The sequence below is a fragment of the Schistocerca nitens genome, chromosome 2 (assembly GCF_023898315.1).
Source record: "Schistocerca nitens isolate TAMUIC-IGC-003100 chromosome 2, iqSchNite1.1, whole genome shotgun sequence".
NCBI lineage: Eukaryota > Metazoa > Arthropoda > Insecta > Orthoptera > Acrididae > Schistocerca > Schistocerca nitens.
In genome coordinates, this window is record NC_064615.1 from 1073682364 (window position 1) to 1073702360 (window position 19997).

General features: G+C 40.2%; 1 protein-coding gene across 1 annotated transcript in view; it reads left to right on the forward strand.

Annotated features, from left to right (window-relative positions):
- The first annotated feature begins 15097 nt into the window (after window positions 1–15097).
- Window positions 15098–19997, forward strand: part of LOC126237468 (PRL-1 phosphatase) — a 673482-nt gene continuing 668582 nt past the window's right edge. The window contains exon 1 of the mRNA XM_049947610.1: window positions 15098–15200. The gene's annotated coding sequence lies outside the window, so the exon portion shown is untranslated. The remainder of the gene's footprint in view (window positions 15201–19997) is intronic.

Here is a 19997-nt window from a genome sequence, read left to right on the forward strand (position 1 = left end):
ACGTGGTCAATAATTAATTAAATAACTGTAACGTCACAATCTGCATTTGTGGCATTGTACAGACTTGATATGTTGTAGTGTGTGGATGGAGAAGGTCGGTCAACAATTATGAACTTTTTGATACCAGGATTGCACACTAGCAGCTGCAAGTGTAATGTAAAATCTTATAAAAATAACCATTTTCTTTTATACATTTAACTTAGTGTGGTACCATGTGAAGGACAAGCGAAGGTCGTTCACCTCTGTCCCCACATCTCCTTTCCCTCCAGGAACAGTTTATGATCTCAAACCGAACATAGTTTCTACCCCGCCACAGAGAGAGCGTTATCAGTTTGTAGAAAGTCAGAACGAGTAATGGATACGGACTAGCAAGTGTACTCAGAGGCATTTGTCGCATGAGCTCAAAGCTATTCCACCGTTTGCCGCTATCCTCTCCTAAAAATCAAATGCCCGGCAGTCTGGCTTCTAAAAGCTTCCAGTAGCGTTGTACCTACAACTCGCTACGTTTCTTCTCGTGGTACTAGCCTTTGCTAAAAGTTGCTACAATACAAATGAAGTTGAGAACTTTTAACATTGCAGCGCGTCAGCAATGGTGAATAATTTAATGATTATAAAGAATCCGCCTCGATTGCAAACTGAAACCGGATGTTGACCTAGGTTTCGGCGCGGATAACCACGCCTTCTTCGGAACACACTAAAACTACAAACTGCCTAAAGAGGCATGGTCCAACATTAATACAGAACGCCCAAAAGGGCAAAAGACTCGCATAAAATGTAAAATTAACGGTACGTGTGTACCATGTCAATAGCTAGACACTAGATACCGATTGCTGGTTAACACCCACAATTTTTAAAACAATTTTGACTTTCATTTCGCTAGAAATTATGCTTCGTTTCCTCTATTTCTACCGCTTCCGCTGATTACTTTATAAAACTTACGCACTATAGTGTTGGAAGCTGAAGAAATGAATTAAATTAGATAAAGATGAGACTTAAATGTCTCAGGGAAAATTTAATTACAAGATCTATAAAAAAACGTCAGGTATGGTTACCTCGATGTCATTCCCCCTTCAGTCTTTCCGTTTGTTTGGATTCCATACACAGGAAAAAGTGTTTTAAATGTAGTAAAACAATAGCCTCATGATCGTGTGATAGCTGGCAGGGCTTTAAATGTGACACACAGATCTCTGGAAAAATTTACAGCCCAAAAACGCGAAGTGTCGTCCAAATGTGAACTGAGAGACGCTACGTTTTTATGGCCTTCTGTAAGAAGACTGGTTTGACGCAGCTCCCCGCGCTAGCCAATCCCGTGCAAGTCGCTTTGTCTCTGTGTACAGCAGTGGACATCAGTATAAATGCTACGTTTACGAAAGTAATAACACGAGGGCAGTTCAATAAGTACTGCAACACATTTTTTTCTGAAACAGGGGTTGTTTTATTCAGCATTGAAACACACCAGGTTATTCCCCAATCTTTTAGCTACGCAACACTATTTTTCAACGTAATCTCCATTCAATGCTACAGCCTTACGCCACCTTGAAATGAGGGCCTGTATGCCTGCACGGTACCATTCCACTGGTCGATGTCGGAGCCAACGTCGTACTGCATCAATAACTTCTTCATCATCCGCGTAGTGCCTCCCACGGATTGCGTCCTTCATTGGGCCAAACATATGGAAATCCGACGGTGCGAGATCGGGGCTGTAGGGTGCATGAGGAAGAACAGTCCACTGAAGTTTTGTGAGCTCCTCTCGGGTGCGAAGACTTGTGTGAGGTCTTGCGTTGTCATGAAGAAGGAGAAGTTCGTTCAGATTTTTGTGCCTACGAACACGCTGAAGTCGTTTCATGAATTTCTGAAGAGTAGCACAATACACTTCAGAGTTGATCGTTTGACCATGAGGAAGGACATCGAACAGAAAACCCCTTCAGGGTCCCAGATGACTGTAACCGTGACTTTACCGGCTGAGGGTATGGCTTTAAACTTTTTCTTGGTAGGGGAGTGGGTGTGGCGCCACTCCATTGATTGCCGTTTTGTTTCAGGTTCGAAGTGATGAACCCATGTTTCATCGCCTGTAACAATCTTTGACAAGAAATTGTCACCCTCAGCCACACGACGAGCAAGCAATTCCGCACAGATGGTTCTCCTTTGCTCTTTATGGTGTTCGGTTAGACAACGAGGGACCCAGCGGCAACAAACCTTTGAATATCCCAACTGGTGAACAATTGTGACAGCACTACCAACAGAGATGTCAAGTTGAGCACTGAGTTGTTTGATGGTGATCCGTCGATCATCTCGAACGAGTGTGTTCGCACGCTCCGCCATTGCAGGAGTCACAGCTGTGCACGGCCGGCCCGCACGCGGGAGATCAGACAGTCTTGCTTGACCTTGCAGCGATGATGACACACGCTTTGCCCAACGACTCACCGTGCTTTTGTCCACTGCCAGATCACCTAGACATTCTGCAAGCGCCTATGAATATCTGAGATGCCCTGGTTTTCCGCCAAAAGAAACTCGATCACTGCCCGTTGTTTGCAACGCACATCCGTTACAGACGCCATTTTAACAGCTCCGTACAGCGCTGCCACCTGTCGGAAGTCAATGAAACTATACGAGACGAAGCGGGAATGTCTGAAAATATTCCAAAAGAAATTTCCGGTTTTTTCAACCAAAATTGGCCGAGAAAAAAATGTGTTGCATTACTTATTGAACTGCGCTCGTACAATGTCTGAAGCAGACATATTTCGAATTAATTGTGAAAGTAGTAGATACAAATAAGACATAACTAACAATGACGTAATAACATAGTTTGATAGATAATACGAGTAACAAAATAAGGCGATTACATTTCCTGCATGGAAACTGGTACAAAGGCACTCACCGTCCTGTTGTCTTATTGCGTTGCTAGTATTTTGTCCAACATCCGTTCTTCCAAATTACCTCAAAAAATCTCTTCGGGATTCATTTTGTTAGGGTTTGTAGTTTTTTCCCCTCACATGCGGTCTGACTTTACCTTCCATTGTGATGAACACGCCTTGCAAGTACTCCCCAAATGTTTACCATAGGATTCAAATCCCTGCTACATGGAGACGAGGGCAAGAAATCGTTATCTTTATCTTCAAACTACTGTTTGGCTACAGAAGAAACATGCACAGATGCATTATCTTGTTGAAACATTAGATTTCGTAGCTCAGGTCCTAATACATTCTAATCAATTCTGTCTCTAGCATCTCACTGCACATCTTAAAGTTCATTCTAGTGTTCAGCCAAGCAACGCGTCATTTACTTTTAGCGCAGAAGGCTGCTCAAATTATAACACTTCCACCACCAAAATTTCTGCTCATTCTTACCTGCTCATCTCTTCTTAAATCATGCCAATGATACTGAAATCCATCTGGCCCATTTAAATTTAACTACTTTTCATCAATGAAGACCACTTTATGCAATGACATACGTTTTTCAGAAAATTACAATCCAGCCCGTTTATGTCTGGACTTTAGAGCAGGATTCTGCAGCCTTTTCTTAAATGTAAGATGTTTGTCATTTGACAGAATTCGTAGTACACTTTTGGCAGTTACTGGCAACTGTATATCAGCAACAAGCTGAGAAGAATAACGACTTGTGGTCCTTGCTTTGGCAAAAAGCAATCGTCTCGATGCCTCAGATAATTTTCTGCTTTTCCCATATTTTTCGTTATGTGCATATTATGCGCTCTGTCTAATGAAATTATCAATCACTGAACTTCAACGGCTCAACTTCTTGGCGATTTGACAATTAGAGAGTTCCGTTTCCTTGTATGCACAAATTTTTGCTTTTTCATCTCATGATAACTGTTCCCGTTGCCGTAGTCGTGGTTTATGTTCACAACATGCGCTGTCATTAGTGGCGAGTACTTCTTTTCTCTTTTCTGCAGTAAAGGCACATGCGCTCACACTAACACCACACAGAGCCAACTGTCTTAATACTGAGTTCCCCCCCCCCCTTCCCCCTACCACCTGAATCGTTCGTGTCTTGTTATATTCTCTATCACTGACATCAAATGCGATACCGTTTGACTATTCCACATGCACACTGTGCCCAGCTATTCCAATCGACAATGTTGATTTTTCTACAAATGCCCATGCGTTTATATTGATTTCCTTTATCTGCTGCACCGTATATCAGTTTAAACCTGCACACTGTAGTCAAACATTGCTTTCCCTCTAGAATTGTTTGGTCCATCCCTCCTCCTACTTTCCTCCACTACCAAAACGACGATTCATTGTTGCCTCAGGATTTATCCTATCAACTGATTCCCTCTTTTAGTCAAGCTTGGTACTGAGTTAATTGTCTGGCAAGGTAAACAAGAGCTCGGGAGTGGTAAAGTCTGGTAGCACAGAAAACAAGTATAAAATTCTCCTAAGATATTTATTTTAACCAAGAGACATGTTGCAAGGAAATCTGACATGTTACAACAACCAAATAGTGCTACAGAAAAAATTATAAGCCTTTTGCAAAATTAAAAAGAGGATAATAACAAGTTTACTTTTATTTACACCAGATCTGATCGGATAGCACAACAAAACTTCTTCTAACTTAACTTGAATCTTAATTAAATCACGATATATACTGACTGAACTAAAATGCGAAACATAATTTTACTGAAGAAAAGAGTCACGTAAAGTGAAAATTTAAAAAAAAATGTTTCCTCCTTTTTTGACAAGGATTACAGCTAATAAACTAATTTCTGATAAACATAAGATATGAATTTTACGCCAGGGAAATTCTGCGAGTGATACGTCTTTTCAAGTAAAAATAGTCATAGGCAAATCATTCTCGACATAACGGATACAAATAGATTCTTCTGCCACCACATGAGCCGGTGAAACACAGTACAGGAAAAAGCAGAGTGGTACTTACAAACAATGATGAGAACCGTTCGGGCACAAGAACACACCAGGTACGGAAATAAATATGCAGACAAGTTCTCCGTGATATAGCGACCAAGAACAATTGGTAATAAGTCTAGCTGAATCACTGCAATTAGTACAATTCCCTGAAGTCTAGAGTGATTTTTTTAATGGCACTTCAACGGAAAACAGACCGTGACTGATCGTACATAAGCATAGCTTGTGTTTGATAATTAATTGAAAGCCTCAGCTGCCGACAGATGTTGTTGATATACATCGATGGGGATAACTGAAAATGTGTGCCCCAACAGGGACTCGCACCCGGGATCTCCGGCTTACGTGGCAGACGCTCTATCCATCTGAGCCACCAAGGACACAGATGAATAGCGCGACTGCAAGGACTTGCACGCTTCCCGTGAGACCCACAGTCTTAACTGTCCACAATCTACATACGTAATGTTCCTAATAGATATTTGCCCACCCACTCACTACTCGCGCACACTAAGGTGACGAATCCCGTAAGGATCCCGGGTTCGAGTCCCGGTCGGGGCACACATTTTCAGCTGTCTCCATCGAGATATATCAACAACACCTGCGGCAGCTGAGGCTTTCAATTAATATCATTTATTCTAGAGGAGCTGAACGGTCATCAATGGTATCTGTTCTTTCGAGAACAGTTACTATCTTCATATATAGCTTGTGTTTGTTTCAGATTAACCCTTCTAATACCGAGTGTTTTTTGTTACACTGAGTACCACTGGGGTCTTTAGTGACCCCAACGGAATTTATTTTTTACTAAGGATAGTTTTAATAATGGTAGAATAAAATCACATTCCTTATTTTTTCTACAATCTAAAACATGATGTCAGTGGCATTACATTAAATGAAAATGCATATTTTTTAAAATTATTTATTCCTGTAAAATTTACAAACATTTCTCAGGACACCACAAACATTATTGATTAAATTCCGAATTGACATTTATGACGCATTACACTTACAGCAATAGATAGCAGAGTGGCTTTTACACACAGAACATCCACATTTTCTCTTTTTTTTTTGTCTGTACTGTTGATGGAAGTACTGGGGAAATAATTTTATCTGGCTTTCTTCCGATGAGCTGCTTTCCTAATTCTATGAGGAATGGCTGTCTCTTGTAATTGGTCCTTTCTGCCCAGTCTGGTGTAAGATGTAGCCATCTGATAAATGCATTCAGTGCACTGATATCAATCATGTTGTAAAATAATACCATTGGCCACCTTCTGCTCATCCTCTTTGTAGTGTACGTTCTAACCAGCTTGTCCATGGTATCTACTCCTGATTATGCTTTATTATAATCCAGAATTATTACTGGCTTACATTCTTCCTGTTCTTCCACTTCCTTCCTTGAATGCATTGTACTGAACAAAGTTACAACTTTTCCCTTTTTCAGACAATGTGAAACAATTTAAGCATGCTCTTGGAATCCAAAAATAGATGAATATTTGACTCGACCTTTGGTTCTCCTTTATTTTTTCTAATTGTTCCTAAGAGTGTGAGATTGATTTTCAGAAGTTCTCTTGCCAAACTAAGGCTAGTGAAAAAATTGTCATTGTTACATTTCTGCCACTGTTTTCTAAGCCTTTCACCATATCTAAAGCAACTCTCTTGCCTTGACCAACTTCACGAGATTCATTTTCTTGTTGACCAGTGTAAACTTGGTGATTGAGAACGTAAGACGTTGCACTATCACATACAGCCCATAATTTCAACCCATATTTTCCTGGTTTTGGAGGAATATATTGCCAAAATGGACATCTACCTCGAAATGCCACAAGTTGTTCATCGATGGGTACGTTGCTGTGAGGAACATATGCTTCTTGAAATGTGTGTAACCACATTTCAAATATTTCTCTAATGGAAGCCAGCTTGTCAGGAGCACGGTTGTGACGTCTCACATCTGCGTCATCAAATCAGATGCACCTTTAAATTTCCGTAAAGCGATTTCTAGCCATTGCTTCACTAAAAATGAGTCTACCATCCTTTTTGTTCCACAGATGTGTAGTTGCTTCATTATGGGCCTTGTAAGCACCTGCTAGGATCAAGACACCGATAAAGCACTTCAGTTCAATGGAATCTACTGGTTTCCATTTACTACCGTAAACAAGACTACCCTCTTTGTTAGTCCACTTTAGAATTACATCAACAATGTTTCTCCTAAGAAACAACTGAAAAGCTGATTCTATGGAGTCTACATTTTTCACTGAGAATTTTGTTGGACGTGGCTTTACTCGCATTATGTTTCATCTCTCCTCCCTTCCACAAGCTCTTCTCAGCTTGTGTTTGTGCCACAATTCTTCTTTGTTTTTAGACCTACACAAAATAAAAAAAAAATAAATAAAAAATACAAAGGGTACATCTTGGCGCTAGACCCTAAGGCACATTTACAAAAATACAATATGTACCTACATATAACAGTCAGAAATACGTGTTACTTCCTGTTCAGGCTGGACATATGCGCTGTCCAAATCTTCTTCTGAACTTCTGCCTGATAGAGGAATATTCTAAGACGTAAATTTCTCCATCGCTGCATGAGACATCAGAAACTATATCGCTGATACCACTATTTGATTCTCCAGATAGAGGATTATCCTGCAGTCATATTTCAAGTACTTCGTCTTCGGAAAGGTGACGAGACATTTTCCACTAAATGCAACACACAATAGTAGCCTCCACTTGTATGGAACAAATTACTGTCGGCTTATAAAGTATTGGCAACAATCACACATTACAACAATATTTACAAGAATAAAACAAAGGAAATACAGCAACAGTTACAGATTCAATGCAGCATTATTGGGTAATAATACTGCAAGAGAGAAATGGGGTCGCATTTAACCCCAATGGTATTCAGTGCTTCTCTCTTGATTTTCTGCAAAACTAAATATTTTCAAAAAGTTATATTAATATATTACGAACCCATTACTTAATTTAGGAAAAGTCCTGATTTTTCATAATTTTTAGGAATAGGAAATAAGGTATATTTTACAGAAAATTATGACCTGGGGTCATTATAGACCCCACGGTATTAGGAGGGTTAAACAATAACACCAATAGCTCACAGTGGAGGCGCAAATCAGTTAACTGTAGCCGCAACCGGCATGTGGCTATAATCGGAACACGACCAGGAGCCAACTAAATATCAGGGGACACAGTGGTCAATGTTTTCAAACGCAAATCCTCACCAGTAACAACGACCGGCGTGGAGTCGCCCTGATGCTGTTGTAGTCCTGACATTTAACACGGCCCTTATTCCAGGCCGGCCGAGGTGGCCGAGCGATTCTAGACGCTACGGTCGCAGGTTCGAATCCTGCCTCGGGCATGGGTCTGTGTGATGTCCTTAGGTTAGATAGGTTTAAATAGTTCTAAGTTCCAGGGGACTGATGACCTCATTCCAGCAACGAATCAACTCCAAAACGATCAGGAGCACGTATAGCAGAAAACAAGATTTCTTCCCAAGACTGCTCATCCATGTACAGCCCCACTACCAACAATCACTGGCTGCGCATGCGTTGCTGCGTCTAGCCGTACTATCAGAGCCTCCTGCTCGGCCGCGCCGGCCGCGGTGGTCTAGCGGTTCTGGCGCTGCAGTCCGGAATCGCGGGACTGCTACGGTCGCAGGTTCGAATCCTGCCTCGGGCATGGGTGTGTGTGATGTCCTTAGGTTAGTTAGGTTTAAGTAGTTCTTAGTTCTAGGGGACTTATGACCTAAGATGTTGAGTCCCATAGTGCTCAGAGCCATTTGAACCATTTGAACCTGCTCGGCCGCACTGCCCTCCTGCGGTCAGAGACAAAGCTCGCGATGCACGCTACCCGCAGATCTTTGCTATGGCGAGATCGATTACTGTGATACAACGGGATCGAACCGAGCCGACCACGGCTCAAAGCTGTGCCATAAAATTATTTTTTCCCCACTTCTGTTAGGCAACTCTCGGTGAGTTATCCCACCTACCCATCAAATCTTCAGCATTTTCCTGCACACCACATTTCAAGAGCTTCTATCCTCTTCTTGTCTCACTTCCTTATCATACACATTTTACCGCCGTACAAAGCTTACTCCAGACAAATACAGGGCGACAGTTATTGAACTATATGAAATAAAATCGTCATAGCTTCTGAACGGCTTGCGTTAGAACTTTCAAACTGCACGGTTTGCCGCGGGGCGTGATGGGGACTACTATGCGCGTTCTTGTTTGGATTAGCGACGAAGCCCACTTTCATTTAGATGGGTTCGTTAATAAGCAAAACTGACGCATTTGGGGCACTGAGAATCCGCATTTCGCGATCGAGAAGTCTCTTCACCGTCAACGGGTAACTGTCTGGTGTGCAGTGTCGAGTCATGGAATAATCGCTGCGATATTTCTTGATGGCACAGTGACTACCGAGCGGTACGTGAAGGTTTTGGAAGATGATTTCATCCCCAAGTGACCTTGATTTTGACAAGATGTGGTTCATGCAAGACGGAGCTCGACCCCGTCGAAGCAGGAGAGTGATTTCCTGGAGGAGCACTTCGGGGGGACCGCATTCTGGCTCTGCGGTAGCCAGAGGCCACTCGCGTGGGCATCGATTGGCCGCCTTATTCTTTGGGTCTGAACATATGCACCTCCTTTTTGTGCGGCTACATTAAGGTGTACAGCAATAGCCCCAAAATCATTGTTGAGCTGAAAACAGCCATTCAGGAGGTCATCTACTGCATCGATGTTCCCACACTTCAGCGGGTCATGGAGAATTTCGCTATTCGTCTGCACCACATCATCGCCAATGATGGCAGGTACCGGGTGATCAAAAAGTCAGTATAAATTTGTAAACTTAATAAACCACGGAATAATGTAGATAGAGAGGTAAAAATTGACACACGTGCTTGGAATGACATGGGGTTTTATTAGAACCAAAAAAAAACCAAAGTTCACAAAATGTCCGACAGATGCGCGTCGTTTGGTGATGATCGTGTGCTCAGCCGCCACTTTCGTCATGCTTGGCCTCCCAGGTCCCCTGACCTCAGTCCGTGCGATTATTGGCTTTGGGGTTACCTGAAGTCGCAAGTGTATCGTGATCGACCGACATCTCTAGGGATGCTGAAAGATAACATCCGACGCCAATGCCTCACCATCACTCCGGACATGCTTCACAGTACTGTTCACAACATTATTCCTCGACTACAGCCATTGTTGAGGAATGATGGTGGACATATTGAGCATTTCCTGTAAAGAACATCTTTGCTTTGTCTTACTTTGTTATGCTAATTATTACTATTCTGATCAGTTGAAGCGCCATCTGTCAGACATTTTTTAACTTTTATATTTTATGGTTCTAATAAAATCCCATGTCATTCCAAGAATGTGTGTCAATTTGTACCTCTCTATCTACATTATTCCGTGATTTATTCAGTTTTCAAATTTATACTGACTTTTTGATCACCCGGTATATCGAACATGTCATAACGTAAATCTGAATATTTGTAGTAACGTTTATGTGTTAAATAAAGTGTGTGCACGCCGTAGTTAGTAACTAATTTACGTTTTTTTTCGTATATTTCAATAATTGCCACCCTGTGCCTTCAGAAAAGACTTTCTAACATTCCAATTTACACTGATTGGTAACAAAACACTCTTTTCCAGAAATGATTTTCTAGCTGTTGGCAGTCTGCATTTCCTATCCTCACAATTAGGCTGTCGTCACTTATTTTGCTGTCGAAATAATAAAATTCATCTATTGCTTCTAATGTGTCATTTCCAAATGTAATTGCCTCAACACTACCAAACACTTTATAATTCGGTTTCCGGGCAGCCACAACTGTGGAAATTTTTCTTGGTAAATGAAGAACCGCAGCAGCTGTCAAATGATCTTTTGTTAAAATGACCGGCTTCGCAGCTTATAGCCGCATCCTCACGTATACATCGGAGTAGAAAAAAAATGAGCAAAAATTTAGTAAACAATATTTTCTACGCCTCAAGTAAAAAGGATGTAGTAAATAACGGATAAAAGTGCTCACAATAAATTCATATAAATTCCAGACCAATTAAATCAACGACCCAACATTCTCAGTCAAGTCAAAAGGAAACGTACGTCGAAAGAACCTTAGTCAGGTAATAAACTCGACAGAACGATAGTGTCGACCACCCAAAACAGCAAGGTATCCTACAATAAAAACCAAAGAGAACTGATGCATTCTAAAGTTTGAAGTAGGAAAATGTGGAATTAAAGATAATTAATAAGACGGAAATATAGATAAACTCAGCGTTGAGGGGGGGAGCAACATAAATGATAAATAGATACGTGTGGCGGTATGCAGACAGCAAAACAGATCGGATAAAAATCACAAAAAATAGGAAACCTTTAATTTCACCACTGTATGCTACAACCACAATAGTCCATTTCGCATTGTGTTGCTCCGTCAACGGTGAGTTTATCTAATCATATTCCCGTCTTATTAATTATTTTAATTCTGCATTTTCATACTTCAAACTTGGTTTTTACTGTAGGATCTCTTGCTATTTTGGATGGCTGAGTACATTGTTCTGTCGATTTTATTACCTAACTACCTTTCTTTCCACGGACGTCTTATTTTGATTTTACTGAGAACGATGGGTCGTCGGTTTAATCCCGACCTGGATTTTTATATGAATTGACTGTAGTTTTATCTGTTATTTACTACATCTTTCTTTAACTTGGGCTATGGATAATACTGTTTATTATATTTTTTCCCCATTTTTTGCTACTCGGCTGCATAACTGAGACTGCAGCTATAAGCTGCGAAGCCTGTCGTTTTAATTTAGGTTCATTTAAGAGCTGAACCGCTTCTTCCTCTATCAAGTTTTCCCTCAGCCTTTTTTGATTAACTGAATACATTCCATTGCCTTGATCCCTACTTTTGTTGACATTCGTCTTCTAACCTCTTCTTAAGACGCTATCCACAACGTTCAGTTGACCTTCCAAGTATTTTTCCACCACTGACAGAATTGCAATGTCATTTGGCAAACCTCAAAGTTTTAATGTCTTCTCCATGAACTTTGATTCCCTTTCGAAATTTCCCCTTGCCTTTCATTCTGCTTGTTTAATAATCAGATTGAACAACATGCCTGGATGCCAAGGAGTGAGAAGAAGTGTAGTTTTGTCCAATAATATCCTGACTGCGTGCAGACAAGCGCTGGGATTCTATACCCTTATATCTCTCCTCGACCTTAACGCTCTTGTCTAAACAACATGGCAGAAACACCTGTTCCCAACAGAGAGAAATCGTTTCTGTCTCGCGGCCTTCTCACCTACTGCTACTGTTTTATGTCCAATTCTTATGACTGCAGTTGGTTTCTGTACAAGCGGTAGGAGCTATCACACATAAAATATATCTGACACACAGAACTGTTTTCAACAAACCACTGTCAATGTTTCATATCACTCAAGTATAGTCGTCATCTTTTAAGATGCCTGAAAGCCAGGGAGTGAGAAGAAGTGTAGTATTGTCGAATAATATTTTGACTGCGTGTAGACAAGCGCTGGGATTCTATACCCTCCGTCTTTTCTGCTATCTAATATATGTACCCTGTCCATTATGTCTCTCCTCGACCTTAACGCTCTTGTCTGAACAACATGGCAGAAACACCTTTTCCCACCAAAGAGAAATCGTTTCTGTCCCACTCCATAGTTCAGCCACTTTCTCGAAGTCCTTCTTTGTTTACTCACATCGTCACTACAGATATTCAAATCATTTTAATACTATTTGTCATACTAAAATGGTTATTTCTTAGGTAAATACGATGTAAAAACGGTACAGTATGTGTGAAGCCCTTGCCCAATTTAAGAGAAATAAATAAATAATTTTATCACTAGATAAGATCACATGGGATCATGAAGACATACAGCCACACACGATAAAGTGACTTGCGCGTTATAGATGTTGTTGTTGTGGTCTTCAGTCCTGAGACTGGGTTGATGCAGCTCTCCATGCTACTCTACCCTGTGCAACCTTCTTCATCTCCCAGTACCTACTGCAACCTACATCCTTCTGAATCTGCTTAGTGTATTCATCTCTTGGTCTCCCTCTACGATTTTTACCCTCCACGATGCCCTCCAGTACAAAATTGGTGATCCCTTGATGCCACAGAACATGTCCTACCAACCTATCCCTTCTTCTAGTCAAGTTGTGCCACAAGCTCCTCTTCTCCCCATTTCTATTCAATACCTCCTCATTAGTTACGTGATGTACCCATCTAATCTTTAGCAGTCTTCTGTAGCACCACATTTCGAAAGCTTCTATTCTCTTCCTGCTCAAACTATTTATCGTCCATGTTTCACTTCCATACATGACTACACTCCATACAAATACTTTCAGAAACGACTTCCTGACACTTAAATCTATACTCGATGTTAACAAATTCCTCTTCTTCAGAAACGCTTTTCTTGCCATTGCCAGTCTACATTTTATATCCTCTCTACTTCGACCATCATCAGTTATTTTGCTCCCCAAATAGCAAAACTCCTTTACTACTTTAAGTGTCTCATTTCCTAATCTAATTCCCTCAGCATCACCCGACTTAATTCGACTACATTCCATTATCCTCGTTTTGCTTTTGTTGGTGTTCATCTTATATCCTCCTTTCAAGACACTGTCCATTCCGTTCAACTGGTCTTCCAAGTCTCTGACAGAATTACAAGGTCATCGGCGAACCTCAAAGTTTTTATTTCTTCTCCAAGGATTTTAATACCTTCTCCGAATTTTTCTTTTGTTTCCTTTACCGCTTGCTCAATATACAGATTGAATAACGTCGGGGAGAGGCTACAACCCTGTCTCACTCCCTTCCCAATCACTGCTTCCCTTTCATGCGCCTCGACTCTTATAACTGCCATCTGGTTTCTGTACAAATTGTAAATAGCCTTTCGCTCCCTGTATTTTACCCCTGCCATCTTCAGAATTTGAAAGAGAGTATTCCAGTCAACATTGTCAATAGCTTTCTCTAAGTCTACAAATGAAAGGTTAAACGGATTTAGACTGACTTTGTCAAACGCGTCGAACGTTAGTTTGTCCGTCAGATATCACTAGCATAGCATAGATCGTAAGCGAATATGTAACTTTATTGTTCTCTTAACTGAACAGAAAACGCATACGCATTCAGTAATAAATATAGTAATTTCTTAACATGAAGCATTTACAACGATAAAATGCTGAAACAATGGAATACCCAATTTGTGTTTGAAAGCAGCGGAAAGGCACGCAGGTAATAATGGAGACATACAGTAACGGACGTGTAATATTACGCTCTTTCTTGCAGTCAGGGTTATAACTATGCGTTACCGTGGATGAAGAAGTGAAAACGCATGTATTTGTTACGAATGCATAAAGACTTCTGAAACTACTATGTATTAAAATAGGATTTTTTAAAAAAGGGGTTGGACTTTTGATATGAGTTACAAAGGGCAGTACATTTGCTTGGCACTAAACAGTATTGCACGAAACTCAGTTGGATGGGTGGATCAACTTCCGTTATATGTTACAATGAGTACTGAAATAGCACATCAAAGGCATACCTAATCCACTTGCACATACACACGACGAGAAGCACATATTCCATAATTTTTCGGGCGTGCTTCCGGGATATTCTTAATCATTTTACGATATTTCGATTGAGAAACTTTCAATTATTCTTAAGGTGATAGTCCGGAAAATGATGGAATATTCGATGCGTCAGGAAAGCTTTAAGAAATGCATTCTCAGCACAGTTTTGCGATCTGCAGCACTTCAAAATTTGACTGGTGGCGGATCTAATATACTTTAAACCCCTGGATGTCCCGCATAATTAAGTGACCACACGATTAAATTGTTCCAGTAATGTGTTTTGTTTTAATTTTCATCTGAAAGACTGGAAAGCCTGTCAGAATAACGGAATAGCAGCTGCTTTATTCACACCTGATCGTCACAGCACTATATAAAAAGAATTTTCAGGAACTTTTACAGGTTTCTGGTTGCGTCACATGGATTTAGGCGTTCGTGTCACTGCAGCAGAAATGTTACGTCCTGACAGACGCGTTGCTCTAGAAACGCCGCATATTTTGTATTAAAGCGCCCCTCTTCTTCGACGCAGACTGCCGTCAGCCAATGGTATTCCACCTCAGGGTGACGTCACGTCAGACAGAGCTCCGCCGTCTAGACTGTCCTCCATCTTTGTTCCGCAGACAGTTAACCTTGAGTTCTGTTCGCTTGTGGGAGTGCTTAAAACATCCGACTGTGCGGATTTGCGTCTTTAACCGTCTAATCAGTCTTCAATGTGCATGGCTCTTGTGGTGAGTAAGATTTTTAACGTCATATTTTTATTGTAGTGGATGCTTAAAACTAGTGACAACATTTGTTTTCGTTCCGCTATTGCGACATTCGATTGTGATATCTGAAACCAGTGTGCGTCATTCACATATATTTGACGTCATATCAGCGCTAATGCTGATAATGTTGTTATATCCCGTGTGACCACGCAGTGTACGTCAGTTAGTGACGTCTAACCAAAACATTCTTGTGATGACGCCGGTATCGTGGCTTTTAGCTTAATTGTTTTCGTAGTGTTTCCATGCAAGCAATTAACATTTACACGTGAATGAAATCATCGTGAAACTGATCGTGTTGTTTACGATAGTAAACCATAACATCTTTGTTTATTTGTTATGTGGATGTATGAAGACATAAAGATACGAGACGTGGTGGGATTTATCGAGAACCGTCCCGTAAATACAGCCCTTTGTATACAAACATGTTTATATATCTCAGATATAAGGGTTTTGTTATTGTTATTGATTTTACTTCAGCAGTTTCATATCAAATTCATTAGGAATCTCAACGTGTTGATTTCGCTACTTTTTTATTAATTACAGTATATTTATGATATTACAGCATTTGTGGCAGTAAGTATGTGCCTGTCGGGCTGTGGTGGGATGTTTTTGGATTCGAGAGTCGTTAATGTTCCTGCGAGGTCAATAACCTTGGAATTCTGTCATTCTGACAGGAAAGTAACACGTGTGGTGGGTAACTGACCTTCCACGAGCACGTTCGCTGTAGTGGGGGAAGACCAATGACCGACTCCGTGTCTCAGCGAATGTTTTTGTTGATTCGTCTCGTATCACACATTTCATCAGGTGGATAGTGTGAAATAGTAAACGTAGCGCGCAACGGAAGATGTATTACATTGCTAAAATAAAGACAGAGGATTGGTATAATCTAATAATGTTCAAATGGTGTGATTTGTTAAATTTTATAGCTTAAATAATCAACTGTTACATAGTGATCCAAATTCTTTTGTCAAAAATTACGGTGATTCCGTATTTTGGTTCGACCCCTTTATCTGAAATTCATGTTCTCTGTCGTACTATATTACTACACAGGAAATGTTGCCTAGAATATTACAGTTTACTACTTAACGCGGACTCGAACAGGAGAACAAATTTTACGCTAATCATTACTTTTGCGCTGGTGTATAACCGTAACTTAAAAGGTGATTTATATACTTGCATAATGACAGAGTAACAGCATTGTCAGGTGTTTATTTTTCGGTATTTTCGTTCAGTTCTTAAGGAATGTGACATGATGCTACATAATCATGCCCTTTTAAACACCATGAAAAGTCAGATGCGTACTGTAATTATATCTTTTATGAGACGTTACTGGTGTTATGAAAGTGCCACGTTTAGGAATGGATTGCAGGTTTGTAAGAGGAAAAAAAATCCAATGGTTTATAGAAAACATTTTTCCCACACGCAGTGTTTCTTATAGTTCGAACACTGTGAGCTGAGTGTTTTAAAAAAATGTAATTTTCGTGTAAATATTTTTGATGATAAATTACAGTTAAAATGGTTGAAGTGGCTGCTCGTCCCCTTTTTTGCACAAATATTTGTTAGTCACAGTATGTTCATTACAGTAGAGTTCAGCAATTCTGAATAATATTCGCTAACAGTATGTCATACCATTGGTTCATCCGTGATTGTATTCGCATTCCTTCATCCGTTTCATGTCACTTCAGTAGTAAAACAGCACTGGCGACAGTTTGTCCTTTCATGTTCAGTGCTACTAAATTATTTAAAATTATTACAGTTTTGTCTGTTTATTTTTGGTTGTATGCATTCCTACTTTGCTTGTACCTCGTTACCAATTGGAACAGTGAAAGTATGTGTTTTTTTATTTTGTGCTGTTGACATTGCTGTTTGGTTTGTGGTAAATTCTTGTGCCGTCTTGTCAGGTTTACTAACTGGAGTTTTTTTTATGGTTAAGACATTGTTAATACTTGCAGTCATTCGTTATCAGTTGCTGCTTCAATTACGTTTATCATATTGGTAAGAACAGATCCGGTTTTTTTCATCTGAACGTTTCTCTTTAGGCGTTATCAGTGACTTATAATATAAAGAATATTGTATGATTATACATATTTATCGGTTAGTGCTAACAGAAAACATTACGTCACCTAGCAAAATGTACAGAATTGAACAATTGCCATCATGTGATAGATCACTGATGATGCCCCTCATGAATAGGCCAAACAAAAAAAAAATTACTTATAAGGACGGAATTGTACTTATATAAATGCTAAACATAATTTCATGCAACGCATATTTTGATCTGTTTTATCAAATTTATTTAATAGTAGGAACAGTGGTAAGGATGTCAATAGAAATACGTGGAAGGAAGAATAGCTACTTTTTTAGAGGTACGTACAACAAAGTCACGTGACATGGAGGCAATGTATGTTGGCGCAGATATCCCCTTCTGCACATGTGAATGTTCACACACACTCCTGCTCCACGCTAAGAAGAGCACAAATCAACGATCTGTATCTTTCCAACGCCCGATGTATAGTCTTTGTTGTATTTCATGTACTTAGATTTACGAGAAAGCATAACAGATGCAGGAAGCCGGAGAAGGAAGATAACAGCAGAATGCAAAGTATGGAATTCGTTGAACTGATACTCAAGTGCATCATACTCAATATAGCGTCTGAAGTATTTTGTATTGAGAGGAGAGAGTAAAATAATGTTCTGCGTAAGTGACTGGAGAACATCGAATTTTTGCGGATGTAAGTAGCTGGGTCATTATGACAGAGCTGCGGCGTGGGTGGAGGGCTGGATCTTATCGAGCCATGTGACACGGTTTGCTTAGCAGTTTCCGGGAGCGGTGCCAGGAAAACTAGTTGCAGCAGCCGTCGTGTTCATGTGCTCCAGCTACAAATAAATTTTGGAGCAAGGTAGGTTCTGTATTAACTACGTGAAGAAAATTTTGCTTTAGGTTATCTTATTCTATGCCAATAAGTTCTTTACATGAGAAATTTATGTAGACAAAGGATATAATACCAGATTCCGAGCCGGTTCGGCGAGTACTTTTTTCTGTCGCCAGTACAGTCTAAAAAGTTACACTAGAAATCGGTTAAAACGAAATAATACTGTGGTCCCGACACAAAACTGTGTAATTTCCTACACTTTTTTTCTTCTTTTAACACAAAACAGGAAAGATTGTGCTTCTCGATATATTAAATATACCTACTTCCTCCAGTCGATACGTCGCCCATATTTATTCGCTGTTTTTACCTAAAAAAGTAAATAGAGGTCGCTGGCGGAGTTAAGTCTTAGGTACTGCCGTTGCCGACACCTCAGTTTTCAAACTCAGTGTTTGTTCGCCGAAGTGAGTGTTGAAACAAGTGAATTTTGTGTCAAAATCGTTTCGTGTTTGGTGTTTTTAAATACAGGATCTGTAATTTTTTATGTATACTGGCAGAGAAACTGCTAGGCACGAAAACAAACCGCTGTTTTCCTTAAAATGGAGATGAAATAGCTCTGTCAACGACAATGTGAAATAAGTTTGGCGATTCTTCAACGCCGTATTTTCGAGCCCCAAAGAGTATGGTTCATAGAAACTGTATTTCAGAATGCTCCCACAATAGGGTGTCTGCTGCTGGAAAGAGATGAACATAAAACACAATAGGAATTGAACTTTCTGCAGAATCGGACGGACGGATATTCTCAAGGAAAGGAACAGGGGTAGTGTTAGCCCAAACAGGTTTCACCAATGAGGGGTATTATTTCTAATAGTTAAATATCATTTAGTTAAAAAAGTTTAATTATATCAAACACCATTTTTTAGTCCAACACTTTTTATTTCACTACTCATTTCTTACAGTCATTGCTCTTTACAAAAAGCAAACGCGGTAAGAAGCACAGAGCTCATACAGTTTTTCATAGATATCTTCTACATCGGTGAAAGTGGCTTGTTTTACTGCTGGTTACACAGTAAAACATCGATTAAGAGACAATCCTGATCGGAGGGTGTGGGTGGGGGGGGGGGGGGTGGGGGGGAGGGGAGGAAGAATCTCTTAGGAAAGAATCGTGCTACTAATAATACGCAATTCAGAAGGATCTACGTGGGCGTGCTGAAAAGTTATGCCTCTGATTTTTTATGTGAGAACTTAAGGCTTCTTCACTGGAACCAATTGTTGTTAATATTCTGCATCTTTACTCCTCCGGTCTACATATTTATGTCTCAACATACGCACCCTGACGGCGAACACATTTCTGCCAACGAGAGACCAGTTCGTTGATATCGTCACTGTAGAATGTTTGACTGTTCACGGAGACACAATCTCACCTCTTCTTGCACCGCTTTATTGCTATGAAAGTCAAGTTCTCGAAAGTGTTCTTTAAGTTTCGGAATACAGATGAAAATCGGATGGGGCTAAGTAGGAGCTGTTTGTTTGGAGCATTGATCGATGACAGTGAAGCCAAGGCGTCAAATTGTTGCAAAGCTCGTGTGCGGTCTTGGCATTGTTCATATTGAAGGACAGGATGCTCCAAGTGTGAACGAACTCTTCGAATTCAAAACTCGATTACAGCATGCTGTTTCACACGCACTGACATAGTTACTGGTACACACTGCTAAGTTACACGCTACAGTTCGGAGCCCTTTAACGACAGAGGACACCAAATATATAGAAATGAATAAAGATGTAGAATTTTAATAACTTCTGTTTTATTTAAAAGTCATACGGAGTTTTCACATTAATAAATTCGGAAGAAGTACTTTTCAGCACACCTTCGTAATAAAACACCTTAATT